This window comes from Nycticebus coucang, chromosome 8 (assembly GCF_027406575.1).
Source record: "Nycticebus coucang isolate mNycCou1 chromosome 8, mNycCou1.pri, whole genome shotgun sequence".
Classification (NCBI taxonomy): Eukaryota; Metazoa; Chordata; class Mammalia; order Primates; family Lorisidae; genus Nycticebus; species Nycticebus coucang.
Window position 1 is genome coordinate 100,347,553 of NC_069787.1, and position 26,521 is coordinate 100,374,073.

The following is a 26,521-nucleotide window of genomic DNA, read 5'->3' on the forward strand; positions in this document are numbered from 1 at the left end:
CTGAAAATAATTTATAATATTTATTAATTTAAGAATAAGAATTATAAAGCATTACATGTTAACATATTTTTATAGAAAATAACTATATTTTCCACAATAAAAAATCTACATTTTTGCAAATCTCTTTACTGTCTAGCTTAAAGAAGAAGACAGCTGGTTTCTCACATCTTTTTTTCATGTACATGAAAAAAATTCCAGTCTCATCCAGATATGTAGATGAAAAAGAGGAGCATTTAATAGCTCTTTTCAGATAATTGATATTCTTCTTGAGTCCACATCCAAATGGACAAGTGATCGTTTCTGAAAAGATAGTTTTACAATTTGAAATCTGAAACTATATCGATAAACTTTTCGTATTCCATTACCTTAAAATCCACTGGTTTATCTCACACTTCGAATGGATCTTTTATCCATAGCTATTTTTGTAATGGATACATCCTTCATTGGTCATTTGGAAAATAATTCATCAAGTTATATAGATTTTCCAAATGTTGACACATTTTATTATGCAATATGTATTTTAAAAACCTACATGTGTTAATATCACTACCTATTATCAAAAAATTCCTCAAGTTTGGAAAGATGGGGGAAAAAAATGTATTGGAAAGAAGGAAAGTTCTTAACAGTAGATACGAGTTTTCCTAGGAGCTCAAGTGTTATCACAGAAGAAAAATACTGTTATTTGTTCTCCTTGAAGTAACGGGCTCACTTTTTTCAACAAAATGTCTGGCCAGGCTGAGCACAGTGGCTCGTGCCTGTAATCCTAGCACTCTAGGAGGCCAAGGAAGTGGATCACTTCAGCTCAGGAGTTCAAGATCAGCCTGAGCAAGAGCAAGACTCTGCAATCTTCAGAATGGGAAAAGATATTTGCATATTATGAATCGGACAAAAGCTTGATAGCTAGGATCTATAGAGAACTAAGTTAATCAACAAAAAAAGACCCAACAATCCCATATATCCTTGGGCAAGAGAACTTCTTTAAAGAAGAAAGATGAATGAAACAAACATGAAAAAATGCTCATCGTCCCTAATCATCAGAGAAATGCGAATCAAAACCACCCTGAGATATCATCTAACCCCAGTGAGAATGGCCCACATCACAAAGTCTCAAAGCTGGTGTGGATGTGGAGAGAAGGGAACACTTTTACACTGCTGGTGGGCCTGCAAACGAATATAATCTTTTGGGAAGGAAGTTTAGAGAGTCCTCAAAGAATTCAAGTTAGACCTCCCATTTGATCCTGCAATCTCATTACTAGGCATCTACCCAGAAGAAAAAAAAAAAATCCTTTCATCATAAGAATATTTGTGTTCTTTTCTTTTTTCTTTTTCGAGACAGAGTCTCACTTTGTCACTCTCGGTAGGGTGCCGTGGAGTCATAGCTCACAGCAACCTCAAACTCCTGGACTCAATCCATTCTCTTGCCTTAGCCCCCCAAGTAGCTGGGACTACAGGCACCTGCCACAACCCCCAGCTATTTTTAAAGACAGGTCTCCCTCTGGCTCAGGCTGTTCTCAAACCAGTGAGCTCAGGCAATCCACCTTACTTGGCCTCCCAGAGTGCTAGGATTACAGGCATGAGCCACTGTGCCCAACCTATCATAAAGACATTTTAGACTATTTATTGCAGCTCAATTTACAATTGCCAGAATGTGGAAACAGCCTAAATGCCCACCAACCCAGGAATGAATTAACAAGCTGTGGTGTATGTATACCATGGAATACTATTCAGCCACTCAGAAAGATGGAGACTTTACATCCTTTGTATTAACTTGGATGGAGTTAGAACACGTTCTTCTTTGTATAAAACATCACAAGAATGGAGAAGCAGGAATCCAATGTACTCTATTCTAATGTGAAGGCAGTAGATGAGCTAATACAAGAGGAAGGGGGAGGGGAATGAGGGAGTGGGGAGAAGGGAGGAAGGAGGGGGATGGGAGGTCATGGTGTATGGCACACCTCTTGGGGGTGGGACACAATTACAAGAGAGACTATCTAACAAATACAATCAATGTAACCTAATTCTTTGCACCCTCAATGAATTTCAAACAATAAAAAAAAAAAATAGAAATACTGCTGTGAAAAAAAAAAGAGCAAGATCCCATCTCTAAAAATAGCCAGGTGTTGTGGTGGGCACCTATAGTCCCAGCTACTCAAGTAGCTGAGGCTAAACCCAAGAGTTTGAGGTTGTTGTGAGCTGTGATGCCACAGCACTCTACCAAGAGTGACAAAGTGAGACTCTATCTCCTCCCCCCGAAAAAAAGAAAGAAAAGAAAAGAAAATGGCCTGTTGTTCCAGCTACTTGGGAGGCTGAGGCAAGAGGATTGCTCAAACCCAAGAGTTTGAGGTTGCTGTAGGCTATGATGCCACAGCACAACCCCAGGGCAACTGGGTGAGACTCTGTCTCAAAAAAAAAAAAAAAAAAGTCATGTGCTCTACTAAACAATGAAATATCTTTTTAAAAATTCACTTTTAAATAAAATAACTTGATAATAGAGTGCTACTATAAAAAATAAAAGAAATAGGCTCAGCACCTGTAGCTCAGTGAGTAGGGGACTGACCACATATACCAAAGCTGATGGGTTTGAGCCCGGCCCGGGCCTGCTAAGCAATAATGACAACTGCAACCAAAACATAGCCGGGCCTTGTGGCGGGTGCCTGTAGTCCCAGCTACTTGGGAGGCTGAGGCTAAAGAATTGCGTAAGCCCAAGAATTTGAGGTTGCTGTGAGCTGTGATGCCATGGCACTCTACCAAGGGCAATATAGTAAGACTCTGTCTCAAAAAATATATATATATTAAATAAATAAATAAAATATAAAATAAAAAGATACATTTTGCTATATTTTAGTTATACTTTATGAGGTTTTCCTTCTTCGTCTTCTTCTTCTCCTTAAATGTCTTGTTAGTAGTTTAGGGGCGGTACTGCCTAAACCATCAGGATTGCTGATTTTCATGACAGAAATTTCAGCAGTCCCAAAAGCTTCTAGGTAATCTTGAACTGAAAGGGAAAGGAATGTCTGAACTCCAGGAAAGCCGCCTGATTATTTTTATCAGAATAAAAAGGCTATGCGCCACAAGATCAAGACCCCAACAGTGGTAACGGAGGGCCCCTATCCCAACGGATGGAATTCAGACCCTCTCCTCTGTGCTACAGTCTCCCACCTGAAAAGGTTTCATTTTCTGTTTTTCTTCTCTTTTTCCACTCCCAGCTTTCCAACTGCTTTTGGAGGCACCTGCCGAAGCCCTGGCTATCCTTCCTCCCTTGGTTAAGCGGACTTCAGAACTCTCACAGGACTGTTACTGACTCCTCTCTTTTTCATCAGTACTTTATATATAGTTCTCAGCATTTACTTATTCTTGTTGACCTAAGGGTTTGACTTGGACCTGCGGTATCTGCTACTCTCCATCTCACAAGCTGCCAGACCACTTGAATAATTTTAAAATTAAAAGTCTGAATCAGGTCCTCACTGTTGCCCATAATGGACGACACTTCCTGGAGCGTCGGTGTAGCTCACCTCCCCCTGCCCCCAGAACCGCCTCACTCAGCCCCAAGGGTGGAACCTGGCCGCCATTTTTGTCATCAGCAGCTCTTATTCCCCCAACCATGGCTGACTGGGCCAAGGGTAGCGTGATGGTTAATTTTCAGTGTCAACTTGACTGGATGAAAGGTTACCCAGACAGCTAGTAAAGTATTATTTCTGGTTATGCCTGAGAGTGTTTCTGGAAGAGATTAGCCCTTGAATTGGGAAACTAAGATCCACCTGACCTAGTGAGGGAACACAAAGGCAGAGGAGATACACACGGTCCCTGCAATGGATATTTCTCATCAACCACTGAAGACTCTGTGTATGATACTTTTGAACATTTGTGGAAAACTAAGGAGTACAGTATCCACAGGGGTTCGTTCCAGGACACCCCTCAGATATCAAAATCTATGGATGCTCAAGTCCCTTATATAAAATGGCACCGTATACTCAGCCCTCTTTATACACAAGTTCTATTATATATCTTTGGATTCAGCCAACCATAGCTTGAAAGTACAGTTGATCTTGGACGCCTGTAGGTCAGTGGTTAGGGTGCTGCTCACATGCTCTGGGGCTAGTGGGTTCGAAACCAGCCCAGGCCTGCTAAACAACAACACAAAATAGCCAGGCATTTTGACGGGCACTTGTAGTCCCAGCTACTAAGGAGGCTGAAGCAAGAGAATTGCTTGAGCCCAAGAGTTGGAAGTTATTGTGAGCTATGATGCCACAGCACTCTACTGAGGATGACAAAGTGAGACTCTGTCACAATTAAAAAAAAAAAGAAAGAAAGAAAAGAAAATATGTTTGACCCTCCATAGCCATGGATGTTAGCTAGGACATTGATTGGTTGTTCCTAATGTTGTGAACAAAGTGAGGAAAGACTAAAATGAGCTTAGGGATTCAAATTTCTGGCTCAAGCAATGCATACATGATCTAAGAGCTGCCGGATGTGCATAGAGGAAGAATCCTATGTCCTGTAGCCAGAGGGCTGAAATTAAGCACAAGTCTTCATCACATCACTGGCTGAATCAAAACAAAAGTTGAACTCCCAGCCTTGCACAGATGTCCTGTTAAAAGTGAAGTACGAAATGTGAACCCTGAGGAGGTGCACTATGCTCCAAAGGAACTGCTTGAGTTTTCTTGTTTATACGAGCAGAGATTTGGGAAACATGTGAGAATGGATATTAAGAATGTGGGATAATGGCAGACACAACGTAAAGTTTGATTGGGCCAGATTTATTGATATGGGCCCACGGGGCAGAGATTCTGCATTTAAGGTTGTTACTTGGGGAATTAGAAAGGACTGTAACAGGGCGGCGCCTGTAGCTCAGTGAGTAAGGCACTGGTCCCATATACGGAGGGTGGAGGGTTCAAACCCAGCCCCGGCCAAACTGCAACAAAAAATAGCCAGGCATTGTGGCAGGCTCCTGTAGTCCCAGCTACTCGGGAGGCTGAGGCAAGAGACTCGCCTAAGTCCAGGAGCTGGAGGTTGCTGTGAACTGTGATGCTATGGCACTCTACCAAGGGCAACAAAGTGAGACTCTGTCTCTAAAAAAAAGAAAGAAAGAAAGAAAGGACTGTAACAGATTGGTTGATTGGCTGGAACGTGAATCAAAACTTGGCTCAGCGCCAGCCACATGCACCAAGGCTGGTGGGTTTGAGCCCAGCCCGGGCCAGCTAACCAACAATGATAGCTGCAACAAAAAATATAGCCAGGCATTGTGGCGGGCGCCTGTAGTCCCAACTTCTTGGGAGGCTGAGGCAAGAGAATCACTTAAGCCCAAGAGTTTGAGGTTGCTGTGAGCTGTGACGCCATGGTACTCTACCGAGGAATGACATAGTAAGACTGTCTCAAATAAATAAATAATAAATAAATAAATAAATACATTGGAAAACTTATTTTATTTGTTTGTTTAATTTTTTTGAGACAAAGTCTCAATCTGTTGCCCTGGGGTTGAGGGCTATGACATCATCGCAGCTCACAGCAACCTCAAACTCTTGGGCTCAAGTGATCCTCCTGCTTCAGCTTCCCAAGTAAGTAGGACTACAGGTGTCCCCCACAATGCTCATCTAGTTTTTCTATTTTTAGTCAACACAGGGTCTCACTCTTGCTCAGGCTGGTCTTGAACTCCTGAGCTCAAGCAATCCACCCTCCTCAGTCTCCAAGAGGGCTAGGATTACAGGTGTGAGCCACCGTGCCTGGCTCATACCTTTATTTTAAATAAATGATATATCCCTGGGGTTGGGGGAATAAACCAAAATGTTATCACTGTTGGTAGCAAATTTTTTGTGTGTGTATTATTTATTTTTCTTTTAACTGGTGTAGAGAAGCACAGCTTTTTTCTATACCACAAATGAGCCAAATGACAAGATTCTGATTTTGTAACTAAACTGTGAACTATTCTTTGAGAAGCTGTCTCAATGGATGGATAACCGAGGGTAGGAGCTGCCCCTTCATGGTGTCTGTTCTGACATTCCCAACTTCAGACCAGATTCTGTTGCGGTGAAATCTCCACTGCAGCTCCAGTAAACGGGGTTGGCAGTCTCACAGAAGGTCTGTGGTGGTAGGAATCTGGACAATTTGTAAGATGACCTTTCAAGGTGATAGAACTTGTTAAAATGCTCTGGGGCCCACCGAATGGTTCCTTGGGGGCTTGGAACATCGAATTTCAATGCATTGTGGACACATGCCAGGCAGGTGCTGAAATGAGAGTTAACATTTAGTTTAAGAGCAACACAGGCAAGGGCCTCAGGAATGAGTTTGAATTATCAGCTCTGCTTGCAGAAACAGTTTCATTTTAGTCTGCAAGCATCCGCTGGCTGCACTGACCTCCTCAGGGTGACCAGGCCTAGTAAACGAACCTCAGGGATGAGGTGCAGCCCCTCCAGCCAGAACAGTCTAAACTGTGCGGGTGCTACAGCCTTCCCTCCCTTTCACCTGGGATGCTGAATGCACACTGCCACCTTGGTAGAAAAGACTGCTGCTAATTTCTTTCTTTCTCTTTTCCTTTTTTTGAAGTATAATTTACAAACAATAAACTTTATCCACTTAAAATGTATAGGCTCACACCTGTAATCCTAGCAGTCTGGGAGGTCGAGATGGGTGGATTGCCTGACCTCAGGAGTTAGACCAGCCTGAGCAAGAGCGAGACCCTGTCTAGAAATAGCTGGGCATTGTGGTGGGCATCTCTGGTCCCAGCTACTGCCCAGCTACTCGGGAGGCTGAGGCAACAGGATCTCTTGAGCCCAAGAGTTTGAGGTTGCTGTGAGCTATGACACCATTGCACTCTACCCAGGGTAACATAGAGACTTTGTCTATAAATAAATAAATAAAATGTATAGTTTAAAGAATTTAACAAATGTATCTGTTCTTGGAACAGTCAAGCTATGAAACTGTTCGATCACCCTGAAAGGTTCTCACAGGTCCCTTTGCAATTAATCCCAAACCCAAATTACCTGGCCCCAGGTAACCACTGATGTGTTTCCAAGCCTATAGATTAGGTTTGCCTCTTCCAGAGTATTATGGATGTGAAATCACAGTCTGTACCTGTTTGCGTATAGTTTCTTTTATTTAGCACAATAATTTTGAGATTTATTCAAGTTATTTTATATATCAGTAATTCATTCCTTTTTATTGCTTAATAGTATTCTATTGTAGGAATGTACCACAATCTCTTTATCCATTCACCTTTTGTTAAATACGTTAGATGGTTTCTAGGTTTGGCTATTATGAGTAAAGCTATTTTCTTTTTAATTTCAATTGTATTTATTCAGGCCTCACCAGCTATTACGGGGCTCACCCATTACTGAATGAATAATGAAACTCGCTTTTTCACTCAGAAAAAAAAGCTCTCAGAACAAACAAATTGATAGCTCATTCATTCATTCCACCAATCAGTCATTAAATTAGCTATTCATAGGCCGGGCTTGGTAGTTCACATCTGTAATCCTAGCACTCTGGGAGGCCGAGGTGGGTGGATTGCTTGAGCTCAGAAGGTAGAGACCAGTCTGAGCAAGCGCAAGATCCCAACTCCATTAAAAAAATAGAGAAACTAGCCAGGCATTGTAGTGGGTACCTACAGTCCCAGCTACTTGGGAAGCTGGGCCAAGAGGATCTTTTGAGCCCCAGAGTTTGAGCTCACTGTGAGCTACAATGACACAAGGGCACTGACAGAGTAAGACTCTGTCTCAAAAAATTTAAGTAAACAAATAAATAAGTTATTCATCCAATAAACTTTCATCTGTCATCTGCTATCACTATTTTTATTAGTGACATTATTTTTGCATTACTTAATAAATGTGAAAGTCATCATGCTTAGAATATTACTGGAAATTGCATTCATTTCTCACACAGTCTTATAGAAACTGGTTCCAGCTCTAGGTGCTTTTATTTTTTTCTTTTTAATTATTTGTTTGTTTGTTTATTTATTTATTGAGGCAGAGTCTCACTTTGCCACCCTCAGTAGAGTACCATAGCGTCACCGCTCATAGCAACCTCAAACTCATGGGCTTAAGCAATTCTCTTGCCTCAGCCTCCCAAGTAGCTGGGACTACAGGCACCTGCCACAACACCTGGCTATTTTTTGAGACAGGGGTCTCACTCTTGCTCAGGCTGGTCTCGAACCCGTGAGCTCAGGCAGTCTACCTGCCTTGGCCTCTCAAAGTGCTAATCTAGGTGCTTTTTAAACCATAAAATACTACATGAATAAGATTACACTTTTTTTTTTTTTGAAACAGAGCCTCAAGCTATTGCCCAGGGTAGAGTGCCATGGCATCACAGCTCACAGCAACCTCCAACTCTTGGGCTCAAGCGATTCTCTGGCCTCTGCCTCCCAAGTAGCTGGGACTACAGGCACCTGCCACAATGCCTGGCTATTTTTTTTTTTTTTTTTTGGTTGCAGCCATCATTGTTGTTTGGCAGGCCCCAGGCTGGATTCGAACCCACCAGCTCAGATGTATGTGGCTGGCACCTTAGCCACTTGAGCCACAGGCACCGAGCCAAGATTACACTTTTTGAAACAAAGAACTTGAGGTTTTCACTTGTTTGCTTACTGGCCTTCCCTCTCCTCTCACTCACTCCAGCTACTGTGAATTGTTGGGGTTTTTTTGCATCTCTTCTTTAATGATCTATGACAGGGGTCCTCAAACTACGGCCCGCGGGCCACATGAGGCGGTGTGAATTGTATTTGTTCCCATTTTGGTTTTTACTTCAAAATAAGATATGTGCAGTGTGCATAGGAATTTGTTCATAGTTTTTTTTTGTTTTTTTTTAACTATAGTCCGGCCCTCCAACGGTCTGAGGGATAGTGAACTGACCCCCTGTTTAAAAAGTTTGAGGACGCCTGGCTATGACATTGCTCCAGCTCTTGTGTTTATTGGGGTTGAAGTAGTGTCTGGCTGACTCTGAGAGGAAGACATTACACTCCCAACATCCCCGGTATCAGAGCAAGATTGGAATTTGCTCCAGGCGCACCCTGAGAACTTCATCTTCCAGATTCTGAATTGAACTAAGGTGCTGTATAAGTCAAATAAATAAGCAAAGGACTGGAAAGCCAAGGGCAGTTATGACCTTATTTGGAACATAAAAATGTAGTTAACTTTCTCTGAGTTTCCATTGAATGCTAACACTCCCCAGGAATTTGGAAGGAGAAAGAAAAAAACGTGATGAGCCAGAGAGAGAGAAAAAGAGAAACTGTCTTCACTCTTGAAGTGTTTACTTAGTATAAGAGCTAAGGACAAGCAGTAAGACTAGATATCTATCTATCTATCTATCTATCTATCTATATATATATATATATATAGGCAGCACCTGTGGCTCAGTGAGTAGGGTGCCGGCCCCATATACCGAGGGTGGCAGGTTCGAACCCAGCCCTGGCCAAACTGTAACAAAAAAATATCCAGATAGTGTGGCAGGTGCCTGTAGTCCCAGCTACTCGGGAGGCTGAGGCAAGAAAATCGCCTAACCCCAAGAGCTGGAGGTTGCTGTGAGCTGTGATACCATAGCACTCTACTGAGGGTGACAAAGTACAACTCTGTCTCTAAAAATAAAAAATATATGTGTATATATATATATATATATACACACACACATATATATAAATAGAGAGAGAGAGCAGTGCCTGTGGCTCAAGGAGTAGAGCGCCGGCCCCATATACTGAGGGTAACGGGTTTAAACCTGGCCCTGGCAAAAAAAAAAATAGGGAGAGAAAACTAGCATTTATTGAACTCACTTGTGCTAAAAATATGCTAATCACTAGTTCTCAAACCTGGCCAGTCATTAGAATCAAACTGCTTGTTAAAACACAGATTGTTTGCTGGGCGCAATGGCTCAATCCTGTGATCCTAGCACTCTACTTGGAGGCTGAGGCAAGAGAATCATTTAAGCCCAAGAGTTTGAGGTTGCTGTGAGCTGTGACACCACAGCACTCTACCAAGAACAACATAATGAGACTCTGTTTCAAAAAAAAGGAAAAGAGTAGAGCTCAAGAACTTATGCCTCTTTTTTTCTTTTTTCTTTTTTTTTTAGACAGTCTCACTTTGTCACCCTGGGTAGAGTGCTGTGGTATCATAGCTCACAGCAACCTCAAACTCATGGGCTCAGGAGATCATCTTGCCTCAGTCTCCTGAATAGCTGGGCCTACAGGTGCTCAACACAAAGCCTGGCTATTTTTTCTTTTTAAAGATGGGGTCTTGCTCTAGCTCAGGCTGGTCTCAAATTCCTTAGCTCAAGCAATCCGTCTGCCTCGGCCTCCCAGAGTGCTAGGATTACAGGCATGAGCCACCATGCCCAGCAAGAACTTGTGTTTCAACCCAGTTGCCAGGCAATGCCAGTCCAGGAACCACACCTTTTTTTTTTTTTTTTGGAGACAGAGTCTCACTCTGTTGCCCTGGGTAGAGTGCTATAGCGTCACAGCTCACAGCAACCTCCAGTTCTTGAGCTTAGGCGATTCTCTTACCTCAGCCTCCCAAGTAGCTGGGACTACAGACACCCACCACAATGCCCAGTTATTTTTTTGTTGCAGTTTGGCCAGGACCGGGTTCTAACCCACTACCCTCGGTATATGGGGCTGGTGCCCTACTCACTGAGCCACGCCCTACTCACTGAGCCACAAGCGCCACCCAGGATCCACGCTTTGAGATCCACTCAAATTTGATAATACGTGCTAGAAACATGTACTGTCTCATTTAAACATCCCAAAAGCACTATGGAGTAGTTCCTATTATCCCCAATTTTTCACATGAGGCAGGTAGAGTTCAAAGAATTTTCAGAACTTGCCCTACCTTCACGGCTAATAAATGGTGAAGCTAAATTCTGAATTTGGATGTCTTACTCCAAAAGCCATAGTTTTTCCACTATTTCCAAGGGCCCCCTGACACTTTCTGGAAAAAGCAGACCTAGAAGGCTGGGCGCTATGGCTGAAGCCTGTAAACCTAGCACTCTGGGAGGCCAAGGTGGGTGGATTGCTTGGGCTCACAAGTTCATGACCAGACTGAGCAAAAGTGAGAACCCCTGTCTCTACTAAAAAATAGAAAACTGAGGCAAGAGGATTGCTTGAGCCCGAGTTGGAGCTTTCTGTGAGCTATGATGCCAGCGCTCTTCTGAGGGCATCAGACTCTGTCTCAAAAAGAAAAAAAAGGATGATAAGGAAAATTCATGAACAACTTTATGCCAATAAATTCAACAACTTAGAGGAAATGAATGAATTCCTTGAAGGACACCAACTGCCAAAGCTTACTTAAGGAGAAATAAATAACCTGAAAAACCCTGTATCTATTACAGAAATTGAATTTACAGTTTAAAACCTTTCCACAAAGAAAGACCCAGATCCAGATGGCATCACATGTAAATTCTACCAAACACATAGGAACAGATTATACCAATTCTATACAGATTCTTCTGGAAAGTCGAAAAGAAGAGATTACTTCCCAACTAATTCTAATTGGCTAAAATTACACTGCAATTAAAAGACTTCAGGTCGAGACCAAAGACTATACTACTATGGGGTGGATTAAAATATCACAACTTTGGTAATGCCAGACAAGGTGTAATCTTGAGCCTCCTGACAGCCCCTGAGGTCAGCAAGTGTCATGATGTCCCTGTTTTGCAGATGAGGACGCAGGATAAGCAAATAGATTGGGGGAGTTCAGCCTACACACCTTTCTTCTGCTGGTAGAGAAGGAAGTGATAAGACACCAAAAACAAATTTCATTTACTCCACAGTTTCCTTGTGAATGAGGTCAGGTTTAGAGTCACCAGAGAATATTAGAGAAGGTCCCTAGGGGCCAGGCATGGTGGCTCATACCTGTATTCCTAGCATTCTTGAGAGTCTCGGATTGAAGGATTGCTTGAGCTCAGGAGTTTGAGACCAGCCTGAGCAAGAGTGAGACCCCATCTCTAGTAAAAATAGAAAAATTAATCAGTGTTGTGGCATGTACATGTAGTCCTAGCTACATGAGAGGCTGAGGCAGGAGGATTGCTGGAGCCCAAGAGTTTGAGGTTGCTGTGAGTTGTTATAATGCCATGGCACTCAGCCCCAGAGCAATAGAGTGAGACTGTATCTCCCCCACCACCAAAACCAAAAAAAAAAAAAAAAAAGAGGGTCCTTAGCTAATGGGTAGGTCATAACTTTTATTATACAGAATTTCAAACTTATCTAAAAGGAGATGTTATAGAATGTGAGAAAGTTTTGTACCCCTTACCCACCTTCAACCAACCATCATCAACCAGGGCTAGTGTTCTACTTCCCTATCACATATATAGACATATGTATATATATTTTTTTTTTGGAGACAGAGTCTCACTTTGTCACCCTTGGTAGAGTGCCATGGTGTCGCGGCTCACAGCAAACTCAAAGTCTTGGGCTCAAGTGATTCTGTTACCTCAGCCTCCCAAGTAGCTGGGACTACAGGCACCCGCCACAACACTCAGCTATTTTTTGGTTGTAGTTGTCATTGTTTGGCAGGCCCAGGCCAGATTTGAACCAGCCAGCTCTGTTGTACATGGCTGGCACTTTAGCCGCTTGAGCTACAGGCGCCACCCAATCCAGCTCACTTTTTATAAAAGGAAAGGAAAGAAAAAGAAGGCAAAGGAAGGAAAGGGGGATGGAGGGAAGGGAAAGGAAGGGAAGATCTAAGCAGCCGTCAGTGATCAATGCCATCCTGTTCCTTCATTATTTCTTCATTTATTAACTGAATTTTTTTTTTTTTAAGAGACAGAGTCTCTATCACCCTTGGTAGAGTGCCGTGGCGTCACAGCTCACAGCAACCTTCAGCTCTTGGGCTTAAGCGATTCTCTTGCCTCAACCTCCCGAGCAGCTGGGACTACAGGCGTCCACCACAACGCCCGGCTATTTTTTTGCTGCAGTTTGGCCGGGGCCGGGTTCTAACCTGCCACCCTTGGTATATGGGGCCGGCGCCCTACCCACTAAGCCACAGGCCGCCTTGAATTCTTCTATAAGGAGAAATGTTCCCTAATGAGCAATTTCTCTTGTAATAGTTGTTCAGAGCTTTGTCTGAGTCCAGTAAAATGATGCCAACACTGATTATTGATGTCTAGCATGGGTGTTGTGGTAATTTCTACTCTTAATCTAATTCAGTTCCCCGTTTTTTAATTAGAATGCTCTGTAGAAAGAAATGAGATCACTAAGTGTGGCTTAGGGACACAGTGTTGAGTGTGACTCTGGAATCAGGGCAGGTTCAGAACACGATTTTTTCTCTTTCCCAGTGTTGACAATGTGCAAGGAAAAGGGCACTTTCAGATACAGTTTTAAAAAATATAAGTTGGCACCACCTCTCTGGAGCAAATTTGACAATATATAACATAAAATTTACAAGTTTGCTTACCCTTTGATATAGAAATTCTACTGCCAGAAATTTATTCCAGGATGCGCTAAGAGATTCAGTAAAGATTGTTGCAAGTTCTGTAATAATAAATCATTGTAAACAACCTAAGGGTTGGACTGTAGGGGATTAGCTGAACACCACATGTTCTCCAATTGATGACCTTGCAGACATTTAAATGTTACGAAATACATGAGGACACAGAAAGATATTCATGACATATTCTTGAGTGAAAAAAAAAGCAAGTCTTAAGTAGTATATTCAGGAAATCTCATTTTCTATTTTTCTTTTTTTTTTTTTTTAAACAGAGTCTCACTTTGTCACCCTTGGTGGAGCACTGTGGCGTCATAGCTCACTGTAATCTCCAACTCCTGGGCTTAATCGAATCTCTTGCCTCAGCCTCCTTAGTAGCTGGGACTACAGGTGCCCCCCACAATGTCTAGCTATCTTTTTTTAGAGATGAGGTCTCCCTCTGGCTCAGGCTGGTCTCAAACCTCTGAGCTCAGGCAATCCACCTGCATTGGCCTCCCAAGTGCTGAGATTACAGGCGTGAGCCACCACGCCGGGCCTCATTTTCTATTTTTAAAAAAAGGAATGTATATGTAAGTAAACACATACATGGGGGAAAAGTCACGTAAATCTCCAAAAAGAAACATTTTTTTTGAGACAGAATCTCAAGCTGTCACCCTGGGAAGAGTACCATGGCATCAGAGCTCACATCAACCTCAAACTCTTGGGCCTAAGCGATTCTCTTGCCTCAGCCTTCCAAGTAGCTGGGACTACAGGCACCCACCACAACACCTGGCTATTTTTTGTGGTAGTTGTCATGGTTGTTTGGCAGGCCCAGGCTGGATTCGAACCCGCCAGCTCTGGTGTATGTGGCTGGGGCCCAACCCACTGAGCTATAGGTGCCGAGCCAAAACTCAAAAAATTAAGGGTAATTTTCAGGCGGTGCCTGTAGCTCAGTGAGTAGGATGCCAGCTCTAAATACCAAGGATGGGGGGTTTGAACCCAGTCCCGGCCAAACTGCAACAAAAAATAGCCAGCCATTATGGTGGGCGTCTGTAGTCCCAGCTACTCAGGAGGCTGAAGCAAGAAAATCGCCTAAGCCCAAGAGCTGGAGGTTGCTGTGAGCTGTGATGCCACAGTACTCTACCAAGGGTGACAAAAAAGGGTAATTTTTATTTTCTTCATTTATTTCAGCTAGAATTCCATAATTTTCTATAAGGAATTCCATATTATTTTTAGGAGAATATATATATATATAATATATATATATATTTGAGACAATCTCACTACTTCACCCTCAGTAGAGTGCCGTGGCATTACAACTCATAGCAACCTTAGGCTTAAGATTCTCTTGCTTCAGCCTCCCAAATAGCTGGGACTTACAGGCGCCACAACTATAGCCCGCCACAATGCCTGGCTATTTTTTTATTGCAGTTGTCATCATTGTTGTTTAGCAGGCCCGGGCTGGGTTCAAACCCACCTGCCTTGGTGTATGTGGCCGACACCATAACAGCTGAACTAAGGGCGCCAAGCCAATATATATATATATATATACACATATATATATACATATATATATATACACATATATATACACATATATATACATATATATCTACACATATATATACATATATATATATATATATATATATATTTGAGTCACAGTCTCACTCAGTCGCCCTTGGTAGAATGCTATGGCATCGTAGCTCACAGCAATCTCAAACTCATTAGGTTCAAGCAATTCTCTTGCCCCAGCCTCCCAGGTAACTGGGACTATAGGCACCCACCACAGTGTCTGGCTATTTTTAGAGACAGGGTCTCATTTTCTGCTCAGGCTGGTCTCAAACGCCTAAGCTCAAGCAATCCACCCACCTCAGCCTCCCAGACTACTGGGATTACAGGTGTGAGCTGACTCACCCAGCAAGGAGAAAATCTTTTAATAACACATGTATAATTAGGTTTGCCAGAAAAACTCACCACAATACATATTTATACAAAAATATTATTCATGGTCTATCTGAAATTTAAATTTAGTTTTCTCTCTGTGTATTTCTTTCTTTCTGAGACAAAGTCTCACCATGTTGCCCTCGGTAGAGTGCTGTGGCATCACAGTTCACAGCAACCTCAAACTCCTGGGCTCAAGTGATTCTCTTGTCTCAGCCTCCAAAGTAGCTGGAACTACAGGCACCTGCCACAACGCCCGGCCATTTTTTTGTTGTTGCCGTTGTCATTGTTGTTTAGCTGGCCTAGGCTGGGTTCGAACCCACCACCCTCAGTATACGTGGCTGGCACCGTAACCACTGTGCAACAGGCACTGAGCCTCTTTGTGTATTTCTTTGCTAAATCTGGCAAGCCCACTCTTAATGCAAAGTTATAAAGAGTGATCGGGATGCTAGACTCCCAATGGGCTGACTTCTATGAAGACAGGAGAGGAATTGATTGTCTTTTAAACCAGGAAATCAGGATTTTGGTGGAATGAGAAAGGAAGGTCAATTTGGGAGCTTCACAGTCCTTGTCTCAAATTTGGAGTCTACCAGCCCGGCCACCTCTGCCACCGTCATCTCACCTCACTTCCCTCTCCCTCCCTAATCTATATGGATGGGAACAAGTTACTTGTCTCCCCCAAATCTCAGTAATAGTGCCTATCTTGCAAGGATAGAATGAGAACACATGTGTGAAGTCACTTTGTAAATTGCAAACTGCCAAACAGCATGTTATTACCATGTTAGTAAATTATACCACACAAGGATGTGTTAAATAGGAACAAAACATCTGCTGTAGACAACCACAGAATTGTTGCTTGCAGCAGATTTTTGATGGCTCTCTGAGGTCAAAACAACTCAAGGTTTAGTCACTCCTGGACTGAACCCATATATTAACATCTATCCAAATTGTTTTATGATCCTATTTATAGATGCACCACTCATTAAATATTGTTGGAACCCTCTGCCGCAAATCAGTTGTTAAATCGCTTGGCAAGTCGTGTGCAACGCGTGGCTCAGAGGAAGCCTGTGGTTTACGAGTTTGGCAGCTCATAACTCCAGGGCCTTACCTTACTCTCACACACTGGTCTCAGTCACCTTGGAAACTGCCCTATTCTAAATGCAGAACACAGGACATGGTTGCTGACATGAAATTAATCACCAGCTGCCTTCTCGGCTGGTCTCGTTACCAAAAAAAATCAGTGCTTCTCAAGCCACTTTAGGCAGGATCCATGGCTGAGTTTTAAGGATCTGGCAGAGGAAATATTAATACAAGAGGCTAGAGTTTATGAGAAAATGGAAAAATAAAATGAGAGGAAAATAAATTAAGGGAGAAAGAAAGAGGAAAAGAGAGAAGGAAGAAGAAAGAGATAAAAAAGATCAGGAAGAGGGCGGCGCCTGTGGCTCAAGGAGTAGGGCGCCAGTCCCATATGCTGGAGGTGGTGGGTTCAAACCCAGCCCCGGCCAAAAAAAAAAAAAAAAAAAGATCAGGAAGAATAAAATGAGAAGATTATTATCCTGTTTTACAGATGAGGAAACTGTAACCCAGAAGCTCAGATTTACCTTACCAATAAGTATCAGAGCTGTGTTCCAAATCCAAAAGAAATAAAAGTCCTTCTGCAGAAAAAATACCCCCCAAACAGAGTTAATTTTCCAGATGTCCAAAGATATTCCCTTGTGTTCATGTCCTTCAGGTAGAGGATAAATTTCATTGAAAAATGAAGACAGGCTTGGTGCCCGTAGCACAGTGGTTACAGTGCCAGCCATAGACAAGGAGGCTGGAAGATTGGAGCCTGGCCTGGGCTTGCTAAACAACAACAACTGCAGCAAAAAAATAGCTGGGCATTGTGGCAGATACCTGTAGTCCCAGCTACTTGGGAGGCTGAGACAAGAGAATCGTGTAAGCCCAAGAGTTTGAGGTTGCTGTGAGCTGTGACGCCACAGCACTCTACCGAGGGCGACATAATAAGACTCTGTCTCAAAAAAAAAAGATGAAGACACTGGATTGGATGGGTTTTGTAAAGTGAAAATGATCAGAGCTAGCAAAATGTGTTATGGAAACTGATGCATTCACTGTTGGTGACAACAAAAAGCAATCTGTAACATGTACCAAGAGTTATAAAACTGTTGTAAGTTTATTCCAGTTATGATTGCTGTACAACAGAGTTCCCTAAAACTATTCATCTTAAAACAAACATTTCGTGATGTTCATGGATTCTACGCATCCAGAATTCAGGCCAGGCCACTGGGTGGCTCGTCTCTGTCCCTCGGTGCCTAGGGCTTCAGCAGGGAAGACAGTGGTTGTGAGGATTCAATGGCTGTCGATGGAGACGGGGGAGGCCCAGCTGCTCGTGTAGCTGCCAGTTGGTGCTATTAGCTTGGGAGTTCAGCGGGGCCGTTTTGAAGCAACATCTACCCATAGTCTCTCTAGTATGGTGGTCTCAAAGTATTTGTACTTCATGGCTGACTTCCCCCAGAGCAAAGATCTCAAGAGAAAGAATCAAGCTAGCACGGCTGAGCATAGTGGCTCACGCTTGTAATCCTAGAACTCCGTGAGGTGGGAGGATCTCTTGAGCTCAAGAGTTTGAGACCAGCCCGAGCAAGAGTGAAACCCCATCTTTACCAAAAATAGAAAAAAATTAGCTGGGCAGGGTGGTAGGTACTGGTACTTGGGAGGCTGAGGCAGGAGAATCACTTGACCTCAGGAGTTTGAAGTTGATGCGAACTAGGCTGATACCACAGCACCCTAGCCTGGACAACAGAGTGAGACTGTCTCAAAAATAAATAAATCAATAACTAATCAGGCAAGCAGCTTCCTGGCCTTTTCTGACCAGGCCTTGGAAGTCACAATTATCACCTTCACTGCATTCCATCAATTGCAGCAGTCATAGCCCATCCACAATCAAAAGAAGGGAATGTAGATGTCCCTTTTGATGGTACCCTGGCAAGATCATGTGGGGTGGGAGATTTTGTTGTGTTCATTTTTGGAAAATATAATCTGTCACATTCTTTGACTAAGTAAACCTCAATTCAATCTTTTTTTTTTTTTTTTTTTCCAGAGACAGAGTCTCACTTTGGTCACCCTCAGTAGAGTGCTATGGCACCACAGCTCACAGCAACCTCCAACTCCTGGGCTTAGGTGATTCTCTTGCCTCAGCCTCCCAAGTAGCTGGGACTACAGACACCTGCCCCAACACCTGGCTAACCTCAATTCAATCTTCAGGGAGGCATTAGATCTCCAGAAAATGATCCAAAGAGTAGAAAAAGCTATATAAATCCAATGGTTCACTGTGGCCTTATCTGTGATGAAAAAAATATGTGAACAATCTAAACATTCAACAACAATTCTTAGATTATGAAGTGTCTCGCAATAGACACTGGAAGCAAAATAAAAAGATAAAACTGCTCTTGCAAGGACTTTGATAGATCTGTCATACTGAGCTCTCTTCTCCTCCCTATGCTGACCACGGACTGTGAGTTCTGGGAGAGAAGGGTACCACCTTGGTCACTGCGTAACCCCTTCCCTGAGAGGGCATCTGAGACATATGGGTCCCCAAGAAATTCTCATGAGTGAAGTAAACTACATAGCAAGATGGAGGACATATTTTCCATGTAACACTAAATAAAATCAAGATATAAAAATCATTCAGTCAGGGTAAATTTACAAAATCTTTTTTAAGAAATCATATTTAGGGCGGCGCCTGTGGCTCAGTGAGTAGGGCGCCGGCCCCATATACCGAGGGTGGCGGGTTCAAACCCAACCCCGGCCAAACTGCAACAAAAAAATAGCCGGGCGTTGTGGCGGGCGCCTGTAATCCCAGCTACTAGGGAGGCTGAGGCAAGAGAATCGCGTAAGCCCAAGAGCTAGAGGTTGCTGTGAGCCGTGTGATGCCACTGCACTCTACCCAGGGCAGTAAAGTGAGACTCTGTCTCTACACAAAAAAAAAAAGACTGGGCGGCGCCTGTGGCTTAAGGAGTAGGGCGCCGGTTCCATATGCCGGAGGTGGCGGGTTCAAACCCAGCCCCCACCAAAAACCAGAAAAAAAAAAAAAAAGAAAAGAAAAAAAGAAATCATATCTAGGGGCAGTGCCTATGGCTCAGTGGGCAGGGCGCCAGCCCCATATACCGACAGGGGTGGGTTCAAACCCGGTCCTGACCAAACTACAACAAAAAATAGCCGGGTGTTGTGGCAGGCACCTGTAGTCCCAGCTACTCGGGAGGCTGAGGCAAGAGAATTGCCTAAGCCCAGGAGTTGGAAGTTGCTGTGAGCTGTGATGCCACGGCACTACACCAAAGGTGATAAAGTGGGACTCTGTCTCTAGAAAAAAAAAAAAGAAATCATATCTAGGCTTGGCGCCCATAGTACAGAGGTTACAGCGTCAGCCACATACACCGAGACTGGAGAGTTCAAACCCGGCCCAGGCCAGCTAAACAACAATGACTACTGCAACAGAAAAATAGCCAGGCATTGTAGTCCCAACTACCTGGAGGCTGGGGCAAGAGAATCACTTAAGCCCAAGATTTTGAGGTTGCTGCAAGCTGTGATGCCACAGGACTCTACCCAGGGCGACGTAGTGAGACTCTGTCTCAAAAAAAAAGAAACAAAGAAATCGTATCTATACTTTGTTTGCTATATAAAAGGTAAACAGATGCTCCTCAATTTACGGTAGAATTAGGTCCCTAAACTCATCATTAATTGAAAATATCATAAGTTAAAAATTTATGGGCAGCGCCTGTGGCTCAAAGGAGTAGGGCGCCGGCCCCATATTCCGGAGGTGGCAGGTTCAAACCCTGCCCTGGCCAAAAACTGCAAAAAAAAAAAAAAAAAAAAAAATTTAAAAAAAAAATTTATTTCATATACCTAATCTACCAAACATCATAGCTTAGCCTAGCCTACCTTAAATGTGCTTAGAATGCTTACATTAGCCAATAGTTGGGCCAAATCATCTAACACAAAGCCTATTTTATAATAAAGTATCGAATAGCTCATGTAATGTATTGAATATTGTACTGAATGCATGCCACTTTCACACTATAATAAAGCTGAAAAATTGTAAGTCAAACCATTGTAAACTAGGGAGTCTGTATGTACTGAGAGTCAAAGACTGGGAGGAAACACAAATACGTAAGTATAGTCGCTGTGGATGGGCCTGGGATTATAGGTAACTTTTCTCTTCCTTCTGTATTATTTCAGACTTACAATTGTTAATCTTCCTTATAATAATTTTTTTTTTTTTTGAGACAGAACCTCACTATATTGCCCTCGGTAGAGTGCTATGGTGTCACAGCTCACAGCAACCTCAAAGTCTTGGGCTTAAGCAATTCTGTTGCTTCAGCCTTCCAAGTAGCTGGGACCATAGGCACCCCCATAACACCCAACTTAATTTTTTTTTGAGACAGAGTCTCACTTTGCCTCCCCGGGTAGAGTGCCATAGTGTCATAGTTCACAGCAACCTCAAACTCTTCAGTTCAAGCAATTCTCTTGCCAAGTAGCTGGGACTACAGGTGCCCGCCACAACTTCTGACTAGTTTTTTTACTATTTTTAGAAACAGAGTCTCACTCTTGCTTAGGCTGGTCTCAAACTCCTGAGCTCAGGCAATCCACCCGCTTCCACCTCCCAGAATCCTTGGATTACAGGTGCGAGCCATCACGCCCAGCCCTTATAATAATTTTTTAAATTGTCAGAGAGTTCAGAATGAAAACAGGCACAGAGAAGGAGAACATCAAAGAGAGAAGAGCATGTTGGGGGGAGCGTATCAGTCAACTATTGCCGTAAGATACTCAGTATCCTAAACAATCACCATTGTTGAGCTCACTTGTATGAGTTACTGAGGTTGACCAACCAACCCCAAGCTCACGCACACATCTGTGGTATGGGGAGCTGTTCCAGCCTGGACTTGTTGGGACCAGCTTGTTGGAGGCAGCTCTGCTCCCTATGTCAAGTCATCCTCTTCCTTCAATCAGTGGGCCAGGGGGGCCATCTTTTTCTCATGATCATGGCCGAGGTATAAAAAGGTGGCCAAAACATGAGGCCCCTTGAGACTTATGTTTAGAACATGAACATATAGGCATTATTGATATAACCAAACCCAAAATCAAGAGATTGGTGGCATTCACAGAGGAAAAGAGCTGTAAGGTTACATGGCCAAGGATGTGGATACAGGGAAGAGTGATAAATAAGTGAGCAATAGTGTCATCTACCGCTGGCAGGGGAAAGAAATGAGGGAGTAGACAGGATAAGCCGCTCAGAGGAGGATCTTCAAGAACATGATGGGATTCCCAAGAGCAGGATAGAATCGGATGCTCTGGAAATAGTGCCATGAAAATGCAATTCTCATAGCTCAGTCAGTAGGGTGCTGGCCACATATAGCCAGGCTGGTGGGTCCCAACCAATGACAACTGTAACAACAAAAAATAGCCAGGAGGGCCCCTGTAGTCCCAGCTACTTAGGAGGCTAAGGCAAGAGAACCACTTAAGCCCAAGAGTTGGAGGTTGCTGTGAGCTGTGATGCCACAGCACTCTACCCAGGGCAACAGCTTGAGACTGTGTCTCCAAAACAAAAGAAAACGCAATTTGTTAGTGAGCTGACATGATACAGAGGGAAGAATACTGGTGTGGGCCCCCCAGTCCTCATGCTGAATCTCGGCTCTGCTACATATGGTGTATCCTGCCCCAACAACCCATCACTGTGCACTGAGGGGCAAGAAGGGCCAGAACCAACTCCGATGGACATTAGGGTGGCATTTCCCAAATGTATTTATTCATGGAAACTTGGATTTTATGGGGTACAGTATGAACAAGTGTTACAAAGGGGGAAAAGAAATGTGGAAGCTGGGCGTGCTGGCTCACACCTGTAATCCTAGCACTCTGGGAGCCCGAGGCGGGTGGATTACTGGAGCTCACAAGTTCAAGACTAGCCTGAGCAAAAATCGAGACCCCCCCCCATCTTTACTAAAAATAGAAAAACTGAAGCAAGAGGATCCCTTGAGCCCAAGCATTGGAGGTTGCTGTGAGCTGTCTCCATGGCACTCTACCGAGGGTGAAAACTTAAGACTCTGTCTCAAAAAAAATAATTTTGGAGTGGGGCAAATGCTGGGTTAAGTAACACCAAAGCAGATTTCTTTTCTGAAGACTTCTCAGAACATTTTGAGCACAGTTGTGTGCTTTGAAATCTCCAGTGAGGGATGGAATCTGCCATGTTTCCTAAACCGCTTCGTCCTGGGAGACCTTTTCCAGCTGAGAAAGGCTGCATCAGATGAGGCATCTGTCCACGGAGCAGGGAAACCACAGACAGCCATCAAGCCTCAACCCAGCGTCCTACATATTCACCCCCAGTCAATGCATGGTGGAAATTCTGTCCTTTTGTGCTTTCTCCTAAACGGTGACTTAGAAACTGTAGTCACTGTCACTCTGCAGTCTTCAGAGGTGTCTGCATTCATCCCCGCTGTGTGAAGCGAATCTCGACATTTGGGTGTTAGGTAACTTTCCCAGGCTGTGAGAAGAAGGTCACCCTGTGGGAACTGCAGGATTCTGCTCTCCCCATTCCCATCCCGAAGCAGGCTCTGAACACAAGTGGCCAGAGATGACTTTCCCCTCTTGGCCAGGCTGCTCAGCTGCTGAGTACAGTAAATTTCTAGATAGCTGGCTTTGGTGGGTCCTGTAGTTACCCTTTTTTATGTTAATAAACTAAAAAAAAAAAATAAACATGACAAATTTTGAGACCGTAACTAAGAGATAGAAGGAAAGGTCAGGGTCAGGGCAGACCAAAAACCTTTAGTAAACCCCAAGACTCTGGGGAAGAGACTGTGGCCATAGTTCCGGAAGGCCTAAGCCTCCAAAGTTCACATGCAATACAAATACAACTGAGTTATTCTCTCTGTCACCTCCAGAATGGTGAATAATTTCATTTCAGGAAATGGCCAAATAAAATGACATTCAGTTCTCACATAAGCTTATCCTGAGTCTTTTATTCTCAAGCACACTGAGAAAAAAACTGAGGCCTTTTGGCTCAGTGCCCATAGCACAGTAGTTATGGTGCCAGCCAGGTTCGAACCCGGTCTGGGCCAGCTAAACAACAACGAGAACTGCAAAAAAACAAACCAAAAAAAAAGAAAGAAAGAAACTGAGGCCTTTTCTCAAACTCTTTTAAGTAAAATGAAGACATTTCCAGGATGACCTATCTTCTGTACAATAGCCAGAGAGAAGAGCCAGCTGCGTTCAGATGCATATGGCTGGAATTCATCCTCACCAGTCCTCCGACCACCAGCCTTCCAGACTATCTGCTCAGCTGCGGTTTGGGAAACTGAGCAATGTCTGCAATGTAAGGAATCCGACCCACCCTGCCCTTATCAACCCACTCAGACAGCTGCAGCTGCGGTGAGGCCCCTGGAAGATTTAGGTAAGTATGAAGCGAGACACCAGTTTGTCTTTCATTCGACATACTTGAAGGGAGCAGGCAGCAGAGACAGAAACAAGGCTGGCCGAGTGCTCTGTGGGTGGGCAAGGTGGACCTTTGCCTGGGAAGCAGGGGCCTGGCTGTACGAACTCCAGAGTAACATGCAGCCTGGGACACTGTATGCTCCTGATACTGAGCTTTTTGGCAGGGGGTTGTGGGGAAGGGGTGTTGAGGAGGAGAGGCAGCCCACTGTGGAGGGCTGGGGTCACAGCCTCGCTTCTGACAGGCTGAGCAATCTCACCAGGCCATTTCCCCCTTTCTTCTCTGTCGGTGAAGAAAATGAGATGCTTGTTCTAAATCAACTGGGATTTTTTTTTTTATCATGGTAAAATACAATTTAAATTTACCATTACCAACATTTAATACATTCAAATGTTGTACAGTCATTACTGCTATTTTTTTCCAGGACACTTCATCTCCCCCAAAGAAACCTTCTATTCATTAAGTAGTCACTCCTCATTAGCCCTCCCTCAGCCCCAGAGCCACTGGTTGGCTTTCCGTCTGGAGGGCTTTGCCTATTCTGGATGTTGTGTGTCAATGGAATCACACGATACGTGGCCTTTTGTGTGTGACTCCGTTCATTTAGCATACCGTCTTTGAGGTTCATCCATGTTGCGGCGCGTATTAGTACTTCATTTCTTTTTATGGCTGGATAATATTCTAGTGTAGGAATATACTACGTTAGTTTATCCATTCATCCATTGATGGACATTTGGGTTGTTTCCATCTTTTGATTATTGTGAATAGCGCTACTATGAACATTACAAGTTTTTGTTTGAACACCTGTTTTCCATTCTTTTGAGCATACACCCAGGGGCAGAATTTGCTGGGTCATGTGGTAATTCGGTGTTTAACTGATGAGGAACTGCCAAACTACTTACCACGGTGTGCAAGATTTCATGTTCCCACTAGCAATGAAAGGGGCTTGCAATTTCTCCCCATCTTAGCCAACATGGGGCATGTTGTAATCAAACCTGTTCTTCTAATGACATCTTTCTTGGAAACCCACTATAATAAAACAGATTGAAAGAAACTCCTGGGGGAGAAGTGACAGCATTTCTGAGGAGGACCCTTCCAAGCTCTAAGAGCACAATTTAGAAATTATTTGCTCCTGGTGGGGTGCAGTGGCTTATGTTTGTAATCCCTGCACTCTGGGAGGCTGAGGCAGGGGGATTGCTTGAGTTCAGAAGTTCAATGACACCATGGCACTCTACCCAGGGCAACAAAATAAATTGCCTCAAAATAAAAAATAATAAAATAAAATAAACCCCTTGCTCTTAAAGAGCTTGTTAGAACTTTCCCTGCTTGGAATCTGAGGACCCCATTTCCCCCAACCCCATTCTAAGGTCTGTGGGGTCCCTGGAGGCATAGCTTGAAGAAGGTTCTTCTCATCCCTTTTCTAGGCTTTTAGGGAAGGCTTGAGGTTACAGTGCTCCTCAGGACTGATATTAACATGAAGCACCACCTATAAAAATGAAATGGGTTTGTATAAAAATGAAAATTCCAGGACCCTACCCCAGACTTACACCCATAGAATAGGAATTTTCTTTATTTTTGTAATTCTATTTCAGAATATTAATAAGGTACACACAGTTTGGTTACATAATTTGCTTTTGTATATTTTAAGTCAAAGTTTTAAGGGTGCCCTTTACCTGGAAAGTACATGTTGTATCCACAATAAATTTATTTTATTTTATTTTATTTTATTGTATTTTATTATATTTTTTGAGATGGGGGTCTCACATCATCACCCAAGATAGGGTACAGTGGCATCATCACGGCTCACTGCAACCTCCAACTCCTGAGCTCAAGGGATCCTCCTGCTTCAGCCTCGCTAGTAGCTGAGACTACAGGTGTAAATCACCATGCCCGGCTAATTTTTCTATTTTTTTGTAGAGATAGGGTCTTGCTCTTTCTTCAGGCTGGTTTTGAACTCCTGGCCTCAAGCAGTCTTCCAGCCTCAGCCTCCCAAAGAGCTAGGACTACAGGTGTGAGCCACTTCGCCCAGCCTGGGAATCTCCTTAAGAGGAACCCTAGAGTTTGCATTTTTAAAATACTTCTCAGATGATTTTGATGTCCTGAAATCTGAGTACCACTAAACTGGAAAGGACTGGAGAGGTGAGGGGTGGGAGAGTAAACAGCAGAGGCTGAGAGATGCCAGGGAGCCACCATCTCCCTGATCCATCATGACCTTCCTCTGTGGCTCTTTGAGGGAGAGGGAGGAGTTGGATTTTATTTGGGATCCAGGTGCCAACTGGGATCATCAAAGGTCATCTTGGCATCACCCCCTTGTCTCCAAGGACAAGGACCCTCTTATGCTCCTCAGGAACTGTGCATAGTGTTTAGGCATTTACAAATGCTGTTATTTATTTTTTAATGATGCTTATTATGGTTACTTTTTCCAAACTGGAAAATTTCAAAAATAGCAAATCAGCCATAAAGCAATGACTGTTTATGTGAACTTGAGCAGCATTGGGCAATGCTTCTTTTGTGCTGAGAATCAACATTATTTGCTTCAGGAATCTTGCCCAGATTTCTGTTAACTCATTCACACAAAGTTTCTTCTCCCAGCCTGTGACTCAGTGAAGCTTTTCCCAGCTAGGGCAGGGAACAAGAAAAACTAGCACATATGGACACAGCCTCCTGCCCTGAACTCCAGGACCCAGGAGCACCCCTCCTCCAGTCACTCCCCCAGAGCAGGAAGCCCCTC